The 19692-nt window shown below is 47.4% G+C and overlaps 1 long non-coding RNA gene across 3 annotated transcripts in view; it reads left to right on the forward strand.

Annotated features, from left to right (window-relative positions):
* The window catches only part of LOC307065659, a 345545-nt gene that overhangs the window by 207834 nt on the left and 118019 nt on the right, over positions 1–19692 (forward strand). Inside the window, exon 5 of one of the 3 annotated variants that reach the window (XR_013811346.1) lies at positions 17186–17224. The exons of the other annotated variants lie outside the window; for them this stretch is intronic. This is a non-coding gene — a long non-coding RNA (uncharacterized lncRNA). Of the gene's footprint in view, positions 1–17185; positions 17225–19692 lie in introns of those variants that run through there. 3 annotated transcript variants of the gene reach the window in all.

The following is a 19692-nucleotide window of genomic DNA, read 5'->3' on the forward strand; positions in this document are numbered from 1 at the left end:
GATTTCAGGGATTCAGGCATGGACATCTTCGGGGGACCGCTATTCTGCCTACCACAGCACGTCAGGCACTTAGAACAGGACCTTGTACGCACTGTATACTTGTATACATACATGTTAGTATTATGATCAGCCTTAGCTTCGTCATCTGTGAGATGAGTGAGAGGTAGTCCCATCTGATGTCCACACAGATCCTCAGAAAAGCTTTGTTTTCCTGGACATGTTGCCTCCAGGAGACATATTGCATCCCTTGGTCTTGGATGGACTGGAGGCTGTGGACTTACAGGAAGGGGGTGAGGTCAGTTTCCTAGCTGGCTTTGGGGCAGACCAGAGGTTCTTTAGGATGACGATGGTGCTTTCTGATTAAATATCGTAACGACTCTCCTTTTGTCCTCACTATCAGTCAGTAGAGCCCCTAGCACAGGGGACTGGCCAAACGACCAACGGGGCTGGGATGAGCCAGTCCAGAGCGTCCAGCCGGTATCTCCATGTGCCCAGCTGGTTCCGTCCTTCATTTGACAGATCCCTCTGATCTTCCTGCATACAGCAGATTGCAGGGAAAAAGAAACTTCCTGGCACAATTGATACCAATTTGAAGGAAGCAGCTGGCTTTGGTGGGGGCAAGGAAACAAAATCCAGTGACACTGATAATGTCTCACCAGCCTGCGTTAATTGAGGAACTGCTGGGTGGCTGCAGGACACGTCCAGAGGCGTGGGAGGGTGTGAATTCCTACACAGATAACTTAGAATCCAGTGTAGGAGCAGAGTGGTATTAAGCATAGGAGAAGAGCCTGGGTTTGGGGTTCCTGGGTTTTGAAGGTTCTATCAGTGACTTACTGTGTTACCATGAGGTCAGTGACACCCTCTGTCCCCTGGTTTCCTTACAGTGGCAAAGTAGAGTTTACTGGATTTCTCCTCCCCCCCACCCACCAGTCAAAAGTAAATGCTATGGCAATGACCAATGCTTAAGATGATACTAAGGAGAATCATGAAAAGAACTTGATAGCTCTTTGGACATCACCAAGCTTACCTGGGGAAATGAGGCCAGAGAGGTGAAGTATGGTCTAAGGTCACACAGCCGGTTGGGGGTAAAGCCAGGTCCTGGAACTCACCATGGTTTCCTCCCTCCTTTTATTTTATTTTATTTTATTTATTTATTTATTTATTTATTTATTTATTTTATTTATTTATTTTAGGCTGCGTTGGGTCTTTGTTTCTGTGCACGGGCTTTCTCTAGTTGTGGAGAGCGGGGGCTACTCTTCATTGCAGTGCGCGGGCTTCTCATTGCGGTGGCTTCTCTTGTTGCAGAGCACGGGCTCTAGGTGTGCGGGCTTCAGTAGTTGTGGCATGCGGGGTCAGTAGTTGTGGCTCGCAGGCTCAGCAGTTGTGGCACATGGGCTTAGTTGCTCCACAGCACGTGAGATCTCCCCGGACCAGGGCTCGAACCCATGTCCCCTGCATTGGCAGGCATATTCTTAACCACTGTGCCACTGGGGAAGTTCCCCTCTTTCCTTTTAAGTAGACGTTCCATGCTGCTGTCTTTCTTACCGTCACCTGTTGACTGAAGCAGAGATGGTCCATTTCAACCACGCCTGTTGACCTTTTACTCTAGGTTTATTCGCCATGTGGCTTTGGCGGAGCTGGTAGCTTCTTGCCACATGCTTCAGGCACCCCACGGTTTAATTTGACAGGCTCTAACTGCAAGTGTCATTTGTTTTGCTAATTGTGTGATTCATGACGGTAAATCGTGACTGTGGACTGGGAATGTTGGGTTCAGGTTTGCAGGGCTAACTGATACAGAGTGGGGAAAATGCAGTGTGAGCGTTACTTTTATGTGTCAGCTGGCTAGGCTGTGGGGTGTGTGTGTGTGTGTGTGTGTGTGTGTATGTGTACACAGGCAGGAGGAATTGACTCCAACTCTCAATGGACAGAAATGGGAGGAATTCTGGGCAGACATCCTGGACATGGCCTACCCCAGGGTGCAAGCTGTACGTTTCAGTTTATGACTCTCTGTCTCTCCTCTGTTTAACCTCTTGGGTTATCTGTTCTAATCTAGTGAGGGTGCACTGGAACTCTGGAGCCAGTCTACCTTGTTTCAAATCCAACCTCTACCACTAACTGGCCGTGTGACCTTAGGCAAGTTTCATATTCTCTCCATACCTCAGATTCTTCACCAGGAAAATGGGCTATTAGTACTACAGTAGAGATATATGAGGATTAGTTGAAATACATGTGTTTGTGTGCCTTTACCTGCATGTGTATATACACGGTACGTATACACTTGCACATGTACATATATGTGAATATGAGCACACACATAGGGATATGTATGTATACATAAGCGTGTCTGTATGTATACATGTATATATATATGAAATTGTGTGTATATGTGTATATATACACATTCGTGGTTTTATGTAGACATGTATATGTGTATACGCACATGTGGTTTTGTGCATTATACATGCATATGTATATATGAAAGCATATGTGTGTATGTATATGTGAATATATGGTTATATATATATATATGCACACACACACACATAATATATATAATTTAGTGCATAGCTCATACCGATATTTCCCTGTTTATACATATGTTTGCAGCCTGCAGAGATGTCCCAGCCAGCCTTACCCTGGGCCCAGTCCCAGTATTTTCCAGAGAAATTTTACAACTGGACCTGAGAGCTGGCGCCCAGCTGCGTCTTGAAGCGAGGCCTTCTGAGACCAGCGCCCGGTCCTTTTCTACCCCGGGAGTGGTTCCCATGTCCTTGGGGAATGTCAGAAGCATCTATGGGCCCTGGTGAAATGCAGATTACTCACAGGCCCCACGCCAGACCTCCTGAAACCAAGAAGTAGACCCAGACTCTGAATATTTAACCAGTCTCCCCGGGGTGATTTTGATGGAAACCCACCCCACGCTGCTTCTGTTCCCCGCTGCACTCCCAGCTGCCCGGTGCCACCTCTAATGGTGCCGTCTACACTCTCTGGTGAAGACGCGTTCCCTTCCCCTCCCAGAAAAGCCTAGTGCATTCTACTCACGCACGCCAGGATCTCAGAGGGGCACAGAGCACAGGGCCAGTCTCGTATTTGGATTTGCAGTCGAATTTAGCTTTCCCACATCCCTGAGAAAGACATGCTATCCTGGCCTCACCTTTCCCAGGCTGAGCTGAGGTCAGCCTTAGCTCTGGATAGCCAGACCACCCTGGGCCTCCTCCCCTTTCAAAATGAGCTGATTTCTCCCAAGGTATGGCTTCTGGGTGATGCTACCCCATGGCTTTGTTAGTTCCCTGAGTTTCCCCACTAAGAAAAAAACAACTGTCATTTATTGAACATCTATGCTGTCTACATACATTGCTCTGATTATTACCCTGCAGGAAAGATATTATTATCCTGAAGCTAGGAGATAATAAATAATCTACAAAAGGGCACGGAGCCAGCATTCAAACCCTGTTCACCTAACTGGAAAACACTTTTTTTTCACTATCCCAGAGGTGAGTTATGTAAGATTTATTTTCAAGGCCGTACGTCCTAAATACTTCCCTTTAGTGTATGTGAACAAAACCTTAGAGAATTTTTTTTTTTTCTAATTTAAAATGTACAGACTGTCCTTGGGATTCCAAACACATTCCAAAAGTCAGGAGCTGCTCCAATGTGGGCCGAGTTGGAAGGCATATTAGGCGTGAGCCCGGATGAGGCTGGTGACTTGGAATCACTGTGCTCACTGCCTTGCTCTGTTCAGTCTTTCAGTGGTAAACATGTTTTCTTCCCCACACTTTGGCATTCATCATGATTTAAATTCCAGGTTGTCAACTCTTGTAAAAAAGGGGTTCAGATCTTGGCGTTAAATCCTCCCCATCGTGTGTGCAGGGCTGTACTGTTGTGGAGCGCTCAGCCGATCCTCATGGCTACCTGGAGAGGTCACCCACTTTACAGATGAGGAAAACAGAGGCTCATGGGGTAGAGTCATCAGCCTAGCTTTAAGTCCAAACACTAGTCTCATCACAGCTACTGGGACTCCTTCTGTTTACTAGATCGTTAGGGGTGAGTTTGTGAAGTGTAATTGAGTCTGCATTCAAATTAGGGGGAAAGATCACTCCCTTCTTCATGAGCTGGGGTCCCCTCTGCAAATATCGTAGAACATCTGACCACCGACTGCACTGATGTGTTTATATGACCAGCTTCCCCATGAAACGGGAGCTCTCTCTGCTTCACCTCCTTCCGTCCTCCAGTGTATGCAGACTTGTGATGGACTCTTCCTAAGATGCATCGGATAAATTAAATGAACAGTGGCTCTTACCAATCAAACCACTCTGGGAGAATTGAACTCTTCTCTGGGCACCAGTTTTCCTTCATTTCTTATTACAAAGCACAAGGTATCTCCTCCAGAAAAATCCACAAACCCAGGCAAACAAAAGGAAGAAGCAAAAAACACTTGTTATCACTCAGAGGTGACTAATTAAATGAACTAAAGCATATGCATATATATAATATATATATGATATATATAATATATATATACACACATACATATCTATATATATACACACACACATATATATACACACATACATATCTATATATACACACACACACATATATACACACATACATATCTATATATATACACACACATATATATACACACATACATATCTATATATACACACACACACATATACACACATACATATCTATATATATATACACACACACATATATATATACACATACATATCTATATATATACACACACACATATATATACACACACACATATATATACACACACATATGTATATACTTGTAATAGTGTGGCTGTCTACACATACACATTCGTTTGTAAATAGCTCTTTTACTAAATATATGATAAATATCTTCCCACATCAACACATGCACTTCTGCTTCATCACCGTTTGAGTGTTGGGACACCCAGCTTCACTGTGTTTCAGCCATAAGTGGCAGAGACCCTCCAGTGTTTCTTAAGCATCTTGGACAGACGCTTGCTTATGAATTCAGCTTCTGCACTACTATAAATGTTGCTCATCGTTAAATCTTTACAACTATATTTTCCGATTTTATTAGGATAGAGTCCCTAAAAATAGAATGGCTGAAACAAGGGCTCTTCAGGTTGTTTAGTTTGCCACATTCCGCTTCGGGAAGTTTGGACAGTTTCTCTTTCTACCACCATGTGGGAGACCACCGTGTCCTGAGCCATCCACAGCAGGACCCTCTTCTCTCAGCACCTGGCAAAGCGCCAGCCACATGGCTCAGCCCACGTGCCCCTTGTTCAGAGGCCCTCCCTCCCTGTGGACTGTGACCTGCCTCTGCTGTTCCTCCTTCAAGCCCTTGGTTTCTGGAACACAAGTCTCAAGTCAATGAAATCATGATTTTTGGTGTTTGGAGCTGAGCCTGAGTGGGTCTGGTTCCCTGTTGTGTCCTGGTGGCCAGCACAGAGTTTTATAATGGTCAGAAGCAAGGGCTTAAGTCAGGAAGACCTGGATTTACTGTGACTCCGCTGCTTCGCTCACCTAAATCTTCACTTTCTCGGTAGAGTTATCACATGACCCACCTCGCACAAAGATGGTGAGGTTTAAATGAGATGTGGCGCATAGCTTAATGTGTGGTCTTTTGTGACTGACTTCTTTCACTTGGCATGGTGGTTTCAAGGTTCATTCGCATTATCTCATGTGTCTGTGCTTCAGTCCTCTTTATGCCCAAACAATGTCCCACTGTATGGACATACCACATTTTACTTGTTCATTCGTCAGTTGATGGACGTTGGGTTTTTCCATTTTTTGGTTATTATGAATAATGCTGCTCTGAAGGTACAAGGTTTTGTGTGAATGTATGTTTTCATCTTTCTTGAGTGCATATACCTAGGAGGGGAACTGCTGGGTCATATGGTAACTGTATGGGTAACGTTTTGAGTAACTGCCAGATTGTTTTCTGAAGCGCCTACAACTGTTTTTCGTTGACACCAGGACCTGCCTGTTCTCGCTCACCATTCATGCTCATCTTTAAACATAACATGATTCCATTTATATGAATTTTTGGAGCACACAGAATTAATCAGCAGTGCTAGAAATCAGTCCAGTGGTTGCCTCTGGGAGGAGGGCAGAGGGTGCTTTCTGGGTGAGGGAAATGTTTTGTATCTTTAGTGTGTGGTGGTTTAGTGTGTTTGGTATATGCATTTGTCAGAACTCATCAAACTGTTCCTTTAAGATCTGGACATTTCACTGAGTGTTAATTATGCCTAAATTAAAAAAAAACATACAAATGACAAAAACCTAGGTGGAGGGGGGGAAAAGAAAAAAAAAAACATAAATTATGTCCTGACATGACTTATCTTACCCACCTTCCCGTGGACAGAGAGCCTGTGCCTGGCAGGCAAAGCCAATTGTAAAAGGCTCTTAATTGATGAGATTAACTGCGTCTCAGTAGGGAGACTCGTTAACATCAAGGGGGCGAGAAAAGGAGGTTAGTTTTCACTCTCCCAACTTGGGGATGGCTGGAAGGGGGGCCTGGGGTGCATTTGGAGGGCTGTTCCCTGCAGTGGGGGAAGGCGGCAGTGGGAGATCCTGACTCAGACCCTTCTGCATACTAGAGCTGCATTTCCCTTTGGCATTAAGACTTTTTTTTTGGGGGGGGGATCATTTTCTCAGTTGGTGCAAAAACCTATGCTCCATTTTCATCTACAGGGAGGAAGAGACCAACCTGATTTTATTTTATTTTTTTGGTACGTTTTCTAAGGCTGCATCATCCAGCAGAACAAAGGATTTAGACAGAACACTCTTTAATCCTTCTGAAATGCATTAGTGGCTGATGAACAGACAACAGGAAACAAACAACAAAGAAGTGAAAGGTTTTTATCTCTCCCTCTTAGAATCTGCGAAGAAATTTGGATTCACATAAATTCACAAAGATTAGGATTGGATAGGCATCATTAATTACCCATGTTTTAAAAAAATCAGTATTATAAAATTGTTGATAAAATTGCAAAAATTGTATCATTTTATTTGTAGGATAGAAAAAGTATGTTATTTAGTGGGAAGAAGAAACTAATATAAACAATATAAACACCACCATTTTTTGGGGAGGATGTGATTACTTGCGTTTTTTTTCTTATTGCTTATCTGTGATTTATTTTTCCCAATGACCATTTATTGTTTGTGAATTAAATTTTTAAGGAATTATTTTGGTTTTCTCACTGATTGGAGAGATCAGTTTCCTTCGCCTGCCCTCTCTCTAAAACAGACCCTCCTTTTCCCTCCCCGCCATGCTTGTGGCTTATGAATTTTAAGGCAGCACTGCATAACACATTGAACATGAACTTTGGGGTTAGCCAGATCAGAGTTCAATCTTACAGGATGGTGGGCAAGTCACAGATCTTTTCTGTGTCTTGGTTTCCTCATCAGAAGAATGGAACTGATAATCCTGTCCTCGATCCATTGATATGAAACGTATATGGGAAAAGCCCAGCACAGTACTTGGTCCTTCCTATCAGTTCACTCCTTTGCCAACCCCTTTTAGCCTGGCGTCTTCCCAATACCTTGGAAACTAGCATTCAGCATTACAGTCCAGATGACTTCTGCTGACTGGGCTACATCTCTAATCATTGCAGAAACTTAAAGATACCTGCAAATAATGTTTGGTGTGTGTGTGTGTGTGTTCATGCACACTCACAAGCACCTGTGTAGCACTTGTGCGTGTGGCTCGACATTAAACAAAACCTCCCCCCCCATGAGTGAGTTAGGACTGCTGGAGCCAGAGTCTGTCACTGACCAAAGGTAGAACCAATGTCAGCAAACATCTGGGTGACAGCGCTATTTATATATCCTTCTGCAGTACCAGTGCTTTGTAGCGGTGGTTTCGGTCTTCAAGCCTTGTAGTCAATATGCTGGAAACGTTCTCTTCCCGCAAATCACGAAAGCAGATGCAGACCCAGGCCGCCTGAGTGTGAGTATCAGTTTTTCCAGGACTAGGGGAGGGGCTCAGTAGAGGATGAGTCAGGGTTTTGCAAAGTGTGTTTACACTGGTGGAACACGCAGGGCGCACGTGGGCAGAGGCGATGTGCACATATGCAAAACAGGAGCCACTGCACTGTCATCTCTGTTTCGCCTCCCCATCTTCGGTCCCCTTCACAACCTTCCTTTGTCCTCCAGAATTACCTACTCTAGGTCCTTTTCTCAGCTTCTTTTTATGGCAGTGGTTTTCAAGCTTTAGTTTGCAAATGATCACCTGGGAATCTTGCCAAAGTGCAGGTTCCTAGGTTCCTCCACCCGATTTTCTGATTCAGTGTCTTGGCAGGGAGCGTTGGGGGTTGGGGAGTGGTGATGCCTGGAAAAAGGCATTTTCACCAAACATCTCAGATAGGTCCATTTGACTAGGAAAGCACTATAAGCAGAGTGCCTGGGACCTGTCAGAATTTCAGGCTCCTACAAACAAGGTAGAAAACTAACAGATACAATTATTAGTATCAAAATATAAAAAGGAAGCTGCAAAACTGAAATAGTGTTACCTGTTTGTATGTAACTTTATAGCAGCTTATCAAGTTCTACTCAACTTTTGCAGTTACAGGGGAATTTTTTTTTTATTGGAATCTGGGTAAGTTTAATATATTTGATATGCTGTATGCTAGGCCTACAGAAGCCATGAAAAAACTCCAATCCCATGGTCCCTGCTCTCAGAAGTATAGCCCTAGGTGTTTTCTTGTTCCTAGCATTTTCAGTCTGGAAGTACCCTTAAAAAATCTTCTTCTGGGGCTTCCCTGGTGGCGCAGTGGTTGAGAGTCCACCTGCCGATGCAGGGAACACGGGTTCGTGCCCCGGTCTGGGAGGATCCCACGTGCTGCGGAGCGGCTGGGCCCGTGAGCCATGGCCGCTGAGCCTGTGCATCCGGAGCCTGTGCTCCGCAACGGGAGAGGCCACAGCAGTGAGAGGCCCGCGTACCGCCAAAAAAAAAAAAAAAAAAAAAAGTTCTTCTTTGATGGTCAGGTTTTACCATCAGGGAGACTGAGGCCTGGAGGGAGATTGACTCACCCATGGTCACACGGCAAGTTCCTTGAAGCATCCAGACTAGAGCCCGCATTCACAACTCATGTGCGTGTGCAGAAGTGTGCACGGGTTTGTGATATCCCCCCAGCGGTCTCTTCCTCATTTCTCTTTCATTCTGGCTTCTCTTCCATTTGGTCTTGTCCTCAGGCCAGTCGGATATCCAGTCCCAAGCCCTGAGGGGAGGGACGGAAGGGAACAAGGGTCTCAGGGTGAAAACTGCTAACAATCAATAGACTTTGCACATGGCCAGGCCAGTCTTCAGCTTAATCCCCAGCAGGGGCAAAAGGGCTGCATCACTCCCTGAAGCTGAGGCAGGAAGAGCTGGCAGGCTTCTCTGTAGCTCCTTGTGCAGTACTACGTGCTGGGTATTGTATGCATTGGGGGCACTGATGTGAAGCTGACACAGCCCCCGCCCTCAGGGAACTTACGTTTAGTCATTGATCCATTCATTCCACAGAGACCTGCTGAGCACCCTTCTAGGTGCCCCGCACTCTGAACAAGGCAGTTGCAGAGTTCAGCTCCTAGTTGCAGAGACAGGCAATTAGCAAGGTGACAGATCCACACACACAGGAAGACACTTTCAGAGAGTGCCAAGTACTAGGAAGGAAATAAAAGAAGCTAATGAGAAGGGCAGGGAGGGTGCAGGGCACGCCCCGAGGCAGGGTGGCACTTACTCCGGTGCTGCATGGCCTCTCCCCCTGGGCATAGACCAGCAGCCCTGTCAGCAGTGCACCTCACCTCGGAGGCCAAGTGACACGTTGGAAAGTAGATGCTCTCTGGGTTCCAAAGCCTGTGTCCTCTCTGAGCTGCGTTCCATGTCCTTGTAGTAAGATGAACATGTTAGCATCATAACTGGCCTTGGTTGGCTACTGATTCTGTGCTGGAAACGCCTTCAGGGGCTTCACGTGCATTATCCCCGTTAGCGGTCCCAGCACTGTGATGGCGGGTACTATGAGCATTGGGCCAGTTTGCAGAAAAGGAAACTGAGGCACGGGACGATGAGTAGCTTGTTCACGACCATGTGCAGGCTAGGCAGTGGAGCCAGGATGTACCCCCAGATGACGTGCCTCTAGAACCCTTGTCTTACCCGCTCTGCCTTACGGCGTCTGGAGTCACTCCCTTCGTCCCCTGGGAGCTGTGCGGACTCGCTGTGACGTTGGGAGGAGAGCCCGGACTGTGGAGCCGGGTCCAGGCCGTACCATCTGAGCACCTCAACCTCTTTGAGCCCCACACCTCTCTCATTTATAAACTGAGACTAAGGATTTCTACCTCGTGGGGTTGTTAAAAGGACCCACGGAAATGGCAGTATTCGAGGGTGTTTGGCACTTCATAAATGTTTTTAAACATGTTGAAATAAATTCTTGCTGGTTGAATGAATGGACAGTACATTCCACGTTCTCTGAAAGGTGACCTGCTCAGGCCATTCGTTTTTTTCTGACTCTCCACCTTTTGGAGATTAGGATTCCACTGCCTGGCCTGCTGTGACCAGTTCTGGCCAACGAGTAGCAAGCAGACAGACTTGCCTTTTCTGGCCTTCACGTGACTTTCCAGGTACCTCCCTCTCCCTCTCCCTCTATCTCTGTCTCTGCCTTTCTCTCTCTCCCACCCCCCATCCGGCCCTGGCACCCAGCAGTGTAGGGGCTGCCCTGTCAGCCTGGTCTGGGCGGTGCTGGCACTGACATCTGTCTCTGACTCTGATGGGCATAGAGCCTGAATGAGCCGTGAATCCTCACCGTTTTAAGACACTGGAATTTGAGGATGTGAGTTAGTGCACCAAAACATCACCTGACTGATAGGACCTGCGAGGCAAAGAGATTTGACCCGTCACCCTGGGTGGCTTGGTAGGGGCTGCCAGGATCCCCAACTGGCAAAAAATTCTGAGGTCCTACCTAGGGTCACGGGGAAGTGTGCTCTGATGGCTGGGTGACGGCAGCCGTGCTGGCAGATGGGATGTGAAGGTCGGGTACCCTGCGCCTCCCTCCCTGCTGTGCCTTCAGAGGGGTTTACTAACTGGGTTCTTTCTCTAGTCCTCCCTGAGGGCTGCCCCCAGACCCTTCTCGCCATAAACTTCTCTCATTGGCCACAGGACTGCCTGCAGTCCCCACTCTGTCTTTCCCAGCACTGATTCCTCTGCCTTGCTTTCAAGGTCCTCAAAATTCTGGCCCTAACACACCCTCCCAGGACCCCCAGATGTTTTCTTTCTGTTCTAGAACCTGGGGGCTCCTCACCTGATGTTAGCATGCAATACCCCTCACCCACTCCCCTACCCTTGGCCATCCTTCCCATCTGGGTTCTCAAAGGACTTCCCTCTGCAGCCCGCAGGGACCTGCCCTCCTGCCCCCAGACCACACAGTGCCCACACGCCATCCATCTTCCACTGTCTTGTCTTGTTATCTTTCACTCCATTCCTCCACAGTTATCTGACATTCCTCATGTCAAAGTTTTGACTCCCTCCCTAAGTTTGACACTCAAAGAATGGCCTGGGTGTTGCAATTCCGCATCACAGTGTCCTGGAGATAACAGGCACTTGAGAAACAAGTTTTAAAGAATTGGTTGGATCGGGGGTGCAGGGGTAGGGAGTAGACGGGGAGAAACCAGAGCAAGATCACCTAAGGATCTCGCCCTCTCTTCATTGTCCAGTCCGCCCTGGCTTTCCCCCCTCCCAGGCCAGACTGTCCTGCCATGGCTGGTACCGTCCAGGTGTTTCTGTCCACTCCCTGAAATGAAATGCTAAGCTTCTAATCAAAAGGTCAGCGTTGGGGCTTCCCTGGTGGCGCAGTGGTTGAGAGTCCGCCTGCCGATTCAGGGGACACGGGTTCGTGCCCCGGTCCGGGAAGATCCCACGTGCCACGGAGCGGCTGGGCCCGTGAGCCATGGCCGCTGAGCCTGAGCGTCTGGAGCCTGTGCTCCGCAACGGGAGAGGTCACAGCAGTGAGAGGCCCATGTACCGCAAAAAAAAAAAAAAAAGGTCAGCGTTGAAGCAGCCCAGCTCAAGCCATCGCTGTTACAGACCCTGGGACCAGAGAAGCACAGGATGTCTGGGTAGGGTGAGAGCAGGCAGCGAATCAGCTCTCGGAGGCAGGGGGATGCTTCCCAGGGAAACTGATGTTGAAGTTGAGCCGGGAGGGAGGTGTAGGAATTATCCTGACTGAGGGCAGAGGAGTGCTCGGTGAACACCCCGGTCTGCAGAGAAGCCTGAGGGCTGGGGAGATGGAGTCAGGGGCGCAGGAGCCACCAGGGAAGTTAAAGAAAAATTCTAAAGAATGCCTGGCACCCCAGAGCCATAATCCACCACATTCCAGCTCTGATTTTCACTCCTGCACGTTCCCTTCCATCCCACAGGTGTGTGCAGACATTTTATAGAGTTACTTTCTCAATGAATTGGAGGACTTCTAAATTGCAGTTTTTCATGCAGACATTTCCCTTGTTATTCCTCTGTTTCTCCTTCTTTCCCAGGTGGGCTTAGGCTGCTGCCCGTCCCGCCCCAACTTTCCCATTAGCCCACTGCACTCTTCAGAGCTGCCTGTGTGAGAGCAGTCACTCTATGTGCAGACAGATCTCATAAGAGGAAAATAGAGCATCAGGGAAGTCGGGGGGGAGAGTGGTGCTCACCAGAACAGTGTGACTGTGGCGACCCATTCCCCGCAAGTCACCAAGAGCTAGAATGATAGGATTTGGAATTCATTCTAAGAAGCGGTAAGCAGCCTGGCACGCGCCTCCATGGCTAGTGGCGGCACGTATCATTCTTTGGGCAAAACTATTTGCCAGGAGTTCTCAAAGCATCATTTGATCTTGTGTCCCTATTTGGGGAATGTATTTCAAAGACATGTTCCAGGAGGAGAGAAGGGGGTGGTGTGCGGGGAAGGGGTTTTTTTAGAGCCTGATGCATTTAGGGGCAAAACTGGAAACAAAATGGCTCTCAGGGACACATGGTATTTCTGTGCCACCAAATCTTGCCCAGACTTCTGGGGGATCATGGTGGAGGAGAGGGGACCACCTTAAGGACAGCAGTGACGATCTGTGATGTGACAGTCACATACGGCACTGTATCCTCCCTGGGATTATGGGAAGTTATAGAGAGAGATCAGCTCTCCATTGGGAAGAAACTGTCAGACTCCTTCCTACTGCTGCCAGCGTGTTTGCTCCGTGCCCCAGATGGTACCTACTGTTCTGTTCTGATCAGGTATCTGTTTTTCATTTTGACAAACAGGATTCTGTTACAGATCTCCCTCTGTTTCTCTTTTTACTCAGTACTGTCTTTTTTTAGATCCACTCTTGTTGGTCTGTGTGCACCTAACTCATGTGAGGGGCTGTGTCTACCCTCCCCTTGCTGTAGGTCCTGCCTTGTTTATTTCTTTCGTCCCCTGCTGACAGACGTTAGGGAAGCCCAGCCAGGTTCGGTGATGAACACCTCACATGTGTCCCTGGGTGGCCTGTGGGAGAGTCTCTCTGGTACAGATCCAGGGCTGGGATGGGTGAGTCATTTGCCACTCAGACTTCATTTCACAAGTACTGCCAGATTGTTTTCCAGAATGACTGTACCTGTTTGCCTTTCCACCCGTGGTGCTCAGGAGTTTCTGTTTCCCCATGTCCCTCCCAGCACCTGGTGTTGTCAGCTGTATCAGAAGGATGCCTTTGATGGCTCAGGCACATCCGGGCACGGGATCCGCTTCTCTGAGACGCCCTTTTCTGCTGCAGTCGTCACCTTATCATAAGAGCATTTTGAGCAGGAGGAATGTCAGGCAGGAAAAGGGGGTCTTTCACTGCAACTCCCTGTCTTCTATTAGGGAAGAAAATTTCCCCAGAAATCTCCAGTTGACTTCCCCTTATGTCTCATTGGCCAGATGGGGCCAGATGTCCTCCTAAGCCAGCCTCTGACAGAGGTAATAGGAATGCTTCTTCCGTGGATACCGCTGCCTGCTCAGGACCCGAACAGAACAGGGACTGTCTGCGTGAGGATGAAGAGAGCATCGGACAGTTACTCCGCCACCCGTAGAGTCTTCCACGCCAGATCTCTAATTGTGCCAATTTTTTGAGTGCACGCTGCCTCTTCTCTATGAGGGACCTTCCCCCTAGTTCTCTGTGATGAACGCTTTGTGGAGAATTTCAGAAGCACATGTCTATAGCCTTGGAGCTAGAACTGGGCACCTCGTTTCGGAATCTGTCATTCTTCTTGGCAAGTGGACAACAGACCTGGTCCCCCACAGCTGCCCCTACTTAGATTTCTGTATGAGCTCCCCACGGAAGTATAGAGACTCAAGGGCAGAGCGCCACTGTTCCTGCCTGTGCCGTGATTCCAAGGCAGAATGCTAGCTGAGGACAGGTGGGGAAGGACACCAGTCCAGGAATAGTACCATCGCAGGAAGCAGCTTCCTCATCATCAGCCACGTGTGTGCTATAGTAACCCTTGTGTTGTGCTTAACCAAAGAAATTAACTTGTAATGATTAACTTCTGTAATTTACTGAGCACTTCCTCAGTGTCAGGTAGCCCGGTAAGCATTTTATTTTTATGATATTGTAACACACACACACACACACACACACACACACACACACACACACAGCGACAGCCTCGTGAGAGCATTTTTTTGTGATGGTTAAAGCACGGGCTCCAGTCAAACCACCTATGGAATCCCAGTGATGACATTTATTAGCTGTGTGACCTTGGGCAAGACACTTAACCTTTCTGTGCCTCAACTTTCTCATTTGTACACCAAGAACAACAATGGTATGTTACAAGTACTCAATGAGTTGATAAAATGCTTAGAATAACACTGGCTTAGAGTACACACACAGCTCACACTTGATAGATATTAGTTGTTGTTGCCATTTAAAAAAATGAAGAAACCAGAGGCTCAGAAAGATCCACTAACCAAATGTCAGACAGCTACAAGTAGCAGGGACACAACCCAAGAGTTTCTGATTCGAGAGCTGGCCCCTTATCCATCCAGCTAGACATCATCAGCAGCCACGTGGCTCAAGGGAACACCATCATTACTCTCCTAATCAGTAGAATAAAGTTTCAGCTGAAGACCCAGTGATACTTTCGGTAAAGAAATAGCTTCCAGCCACCAACCATAAAAACATAGCAGGGCTTCCCTAGTGGTGCAGTGGTTGAGAGTCCGCCTGCCGATGCAGGGGACACGGGTTCATGCCCTGGTCCGGGAAGATCCCACATGCCGCGGAGCGGCTGGGCCCGTGAGCCATGGCCACTGAGCCTGCGCGTCCGGAGCCTGTGCTCTGCAACGGGAGAGGCCACAACGGTGAGAGGCCCGTGTACCGAAAAAACAAACAAAAAAACCATAGCATAGTGTTTCCAGCACCAGTAAACGTGTGGATCATTTCTGAAGGTGGCTGGGACACTGGAGCATGAAAGGAAGGGTGTGCCCAGGGACAGCAAAGGTACAGCATTTAGTTGCTGATTTCACCACTAACCTTGCTGGGCCTCAATCCTCATCTTTAACATCAGGTTTCTAATATCATTCCCCCCAGTAAGGATGTAGGAAATGCCTTATAAACTGAGCACAGCCAGTGCTGCTTATTCCATAATTAGGGTTTTCCACATTACCTGACATTTTGTTTCTTATCTCAATTTGCACGTACACATTCACACAAAGTATAAGCGTTATGTCCCCCGACTCCATTTTAGTCACTGGAAATCTCTGGAAACCAGGGCTTAAGAATCTTCTGGAAGGGATTTTTCCTTGCCTAACTAAGTGAGCTGGAATCAGGAGCCGCTGGGATGTTTAGAGAGTGGGGTATTTCTTGTGTCTGTTGGTGTGAGGCAAATTGTCAAGGTGAACACCCCGCTCTGCAGAGACGCCCGAGGGCTGGGGAGACGGAGTCAGGGGTGAGCAGGTCTGCCACATAGGACGTGCCCTCGCTGAATTCCTCCACATTTCTGAGCATTTTCAGACATAGGCGTGCTGGGTGTGTGGTCAGCCTGAAGAAAGGGTCGCAGGCTAAGTGGTGCGGCTTTAAGCAAAAAAAGATGGCTTCATGGCCTGAATTTCCTGGGAGAACTTTTAAACCTAACCCTGTGTAACAAGGGACTCAACTATCTTTTTTTTTAATTGAACGTCCCTCCCTCCCTTTACTTTCCTTCTTGCTTCTCTCTTTCCTTCCCTCCCTCCCTTGCTTCCCGCCCTCCCTTCCTTCCTTGGCATACAGTCACACCACTGAAAAAAGTCAAAAGGTCCAGAAAGATATGCAGTGAAAGTAAAATGTCCCCCTCAATGTCCACTTCCCCAGCCAACAGGTCTTCCTTGCAGGAGGCAGTCAGTGTGAGAAGAGTCTTGTCTGTCGTTCTCGAGATGGTCTATGCGTACACAGGACAACCCGTGTGTGTCTAGTGTTCCCTTTCTTACTGGACGCATCTGTGTCTTACAGCTCCGTGATCTGTCTTTCTTTCCCACCCTCCTGAGGCCTCCACTCCCATTCGCTTGTTACCAGCTATGGCTATTGTCCTGTTCACACACAGGGCCTATTCCCTGGGCATGTGTGATGACATGGGGACATCCATGATAACACGGCTTTGGACCCCAGAGTAGTCCAGCCTGGTCGGTGGAGAATGCCTTGGTTTCAGGAGGCCCTGGGCTCTGCCTTGGTGTCCCCCCTGCAGGCAGGAAGGCTTGGGGCAGAGTCCAGAAATGGTTCACACCACAGGTGGCCCTCTGGGGAACCCGCTTCTCCCCCTCAAGGGCAGCCTTAAGAACACTTTCTCTTGATTCGGGCCACCAGGTGCAGAATCACACACCCGAGCGATGGCTGAGGCCAATGTTTCTCAAATTTGAGCCACACGTATACCTCCAGGAGCCCTTAATAAATGCAGATTCTGTGTCAGTTAATCCGTGTGGGGCTGAGATTCTACACTAATGAGCTCCCAGGTGATGCTGCTGTTTCTGGTCTGTGGCCAGCCCATTCTGAGTACCAAGGAAGCACCCGGTGGTCCTCCCCACCCCTCCCCACACCCCCAGCACGCGGTACCAGACCCCATCCATGGAGCGCTAGGTCTCTCATGCACAGGTTCCAGCTCCGACCCCAGGCAGCAGTTTAATGTACATTGTCACAGTCCGTCTCCCTCACCATCCACTGAGGTGTGCACGTGTAATCCTTTTTTTATTTTTTAGATGAGGAAACTACTACTCAGAGACGTTAAACAACTTGGCAGATGTTACACAGCTAGTAAGTAACAAAGGTGAAAGTCCAAGGGTGAAGGTCATTTCTTGTCACTGTGGTCCCCCATGAGCCCATGGATGAGTGTGGTCCTCCTGGAATGGGATGGGTCTACTCTTGATGAACAGGTTTGGATGGTGAGTGTCATTTTCTCTTCTCTCCCCCTCTTTATCTCCGAGATTTTTTTTTTTTTTTTTTTGCTGTCCGCAGGCCTCTCACTGCTGTGGCCTCTCCCGTTGCGGAGCACAGGCTCCAGACGCGCAGGCTCAGCGGCCATGGCTCACGGGCCCAGCCGCTCTGCGGCATGTGGGATCCTCCCAGACCGGGGCACGAACCCATGTCCCCTGCATCGGCAGGCAGACTCTCAACCACTGCGCCACCAGGGAAGCCCTATCTCCGAGATTTTTATCCTGGCTTCTTCTTTTCAGGAGACTGGGAAACACTTCACAAAGGGGATGGTCCCAGCAGTAACACTGACCTAGAGAGAAATGAATCCTTTTGCCCGGTAACTAGAAGATACAGGAAACTGGAGAAGGGAGCCTAGAACATCACTGCATTTCCCTCATATAGGAGGGCACACCCCTCCCTTTCACCCCTCTCCCAAAACACATAATACCTTTCACTGGTGATTTGGTCAGTGCTGAGCTATCTTCATTTAATGTGGTTTTGACAGAATAGTTGGCCTGGAAATTTTCTTTTCAATTAAACTTCCTTGTTGAACTGCCTTGGTTTTGAAAGGATTCCATTAGGTTGGCTAATTATATAGCAGTTGTTACAAGGAGATATTTGCACCCAATTTCAGCTCTTAGGTAATTCAAATCAAATGCTTTCTCTTTTCCTCCCTGGAGCTGTGTGCGACCATCTTCCTGTCACACTGCAGGCTTCTCATGAGTTATTTTTGGAATTTCAAATCAAAACAGCAATTTTGGCGGATGGGAGAATGAGTGGATGCTCTAGCCTAGCAGGGTAAACCATATGTACTGATAAAAACAGCCAAAGAGTCAGTGCCTTTAAAAAGCAGCAAAACCATCTCCCTCTGTGAGGAAGGTTCAATTTTGGGGACCTACAAACTATTCCTGGTACTATCATATTCCTCTGTGAACTCTAACCAAAGTCAAAAGCAGCTGAGATTCTTTTAAAATTACTGGAGGTTTGTCCATTTGCAAAGTGGTGTCGTGGTCCTTTTGTTTCAAGATGGCGGGTCTTGGCAGAATTTACTGATGACTGTTTCAGCTGCTGGATCTGCCGTGAAACATGGAAATCACTTTACTTTCCCCACTCTGTGCTGTTTTCTTCTTTCACCAGAGCACATGTAACATACCTGATTGTGCATACCAAGCGAGGAAACCTCCCCGCTCACCTGTTAGAGTATAAGCTCCTTGTGGGCAGGGGCTGTATTTTTCATCTTGTTTTATTCCTGGTGCGTAGTTGATGCTCAGATAGTTCAGTGAATAGATAGATGAATGAATAATATCCTATTTCTATTTTTCTCTTTTTTAAAAATCAATTACTTATTACATAACTAGTAACGGAATGTTTTCACCTTGGGAAAAAAAATCTTTCCAAATAAGGCTAATGTCCCTTTTGATCACCGCCCCCAATTCTTGTTTCCTCATCCCCTCTGCTTAGGTTATCACTTTGGAACACATCCTTGCAGACCTTTCCAGTGCATTCACACACACACACACAAACACACACACACAGTACTGTTTTTGATAAACAGATTTTTGTTCAACTTGCCTTCTCGAACTCAGCCATATATCAACGAGTGCTATCCATTTCAGCTGCCTTACCCTTTGTAACTGCTATGTAGTTTTATTACATCGTGTGAATATAATACCTTTTATTTGGACCAAATGAATCCACTCTTTAGCTGCTTCCATGCTCATTATAGTTCAGGATCCCTTCTCCTGTACACGTTGACAGACTAACCATGTCCACTGCCGTCTTTTGGGAGCTACAATACATTTCATGAAAATCAGCCACATGCCTTGGAGATTACGCCAAACCCGTGGACAGAATCATGTGAGATGCTCAGGATTGCCGGAGGCATCTGAACGCCCTTGTCTGCAGAATCTCGGGAAGTGCTCTCGGCCCTGGGAATTCCACAGGTCTGGTTATGGGAGTGATGTTAGAGCCGGTGTCGGCTCTGTCCCTAGCTGACTGGGTTTCATTGGGCAGGTCATCTCCTCTCCCTATACCTTACTTTTCTCGTCTGTACAATGGGCTCAGTGAACCTCTTTCAGCTCTTAGAGTCTGAATAATAGGGTTTAGACAGTACCACCAGATTGACCTACAGAATATATTAGTTTACATGCCACTTTGTGTTGGAATGGGAAAGGGGATATTTAAAACTATATTTAAATTTTCATTTTAATTAATTAAATATATTTTTTTATATTTTCATTAAAATATATTTAAAAATTTTTAAATAGAGATTTGTCCCAGAGCTCGTAGATGT

Source organism: Hyperoodon ampullatus (assembly GCF_949752795.1).
Source record: "Hyperoodon ampullatus genome assembly, chromosome: 17".
Classification (NCBI taxonomy): domain Eukaryota; kingdom Metazoa; phylum Chordata; class Mammalia; order Artiodactyla; family Ziphiidae; genus Hyperoodon; species Hyperoodon ampullatus.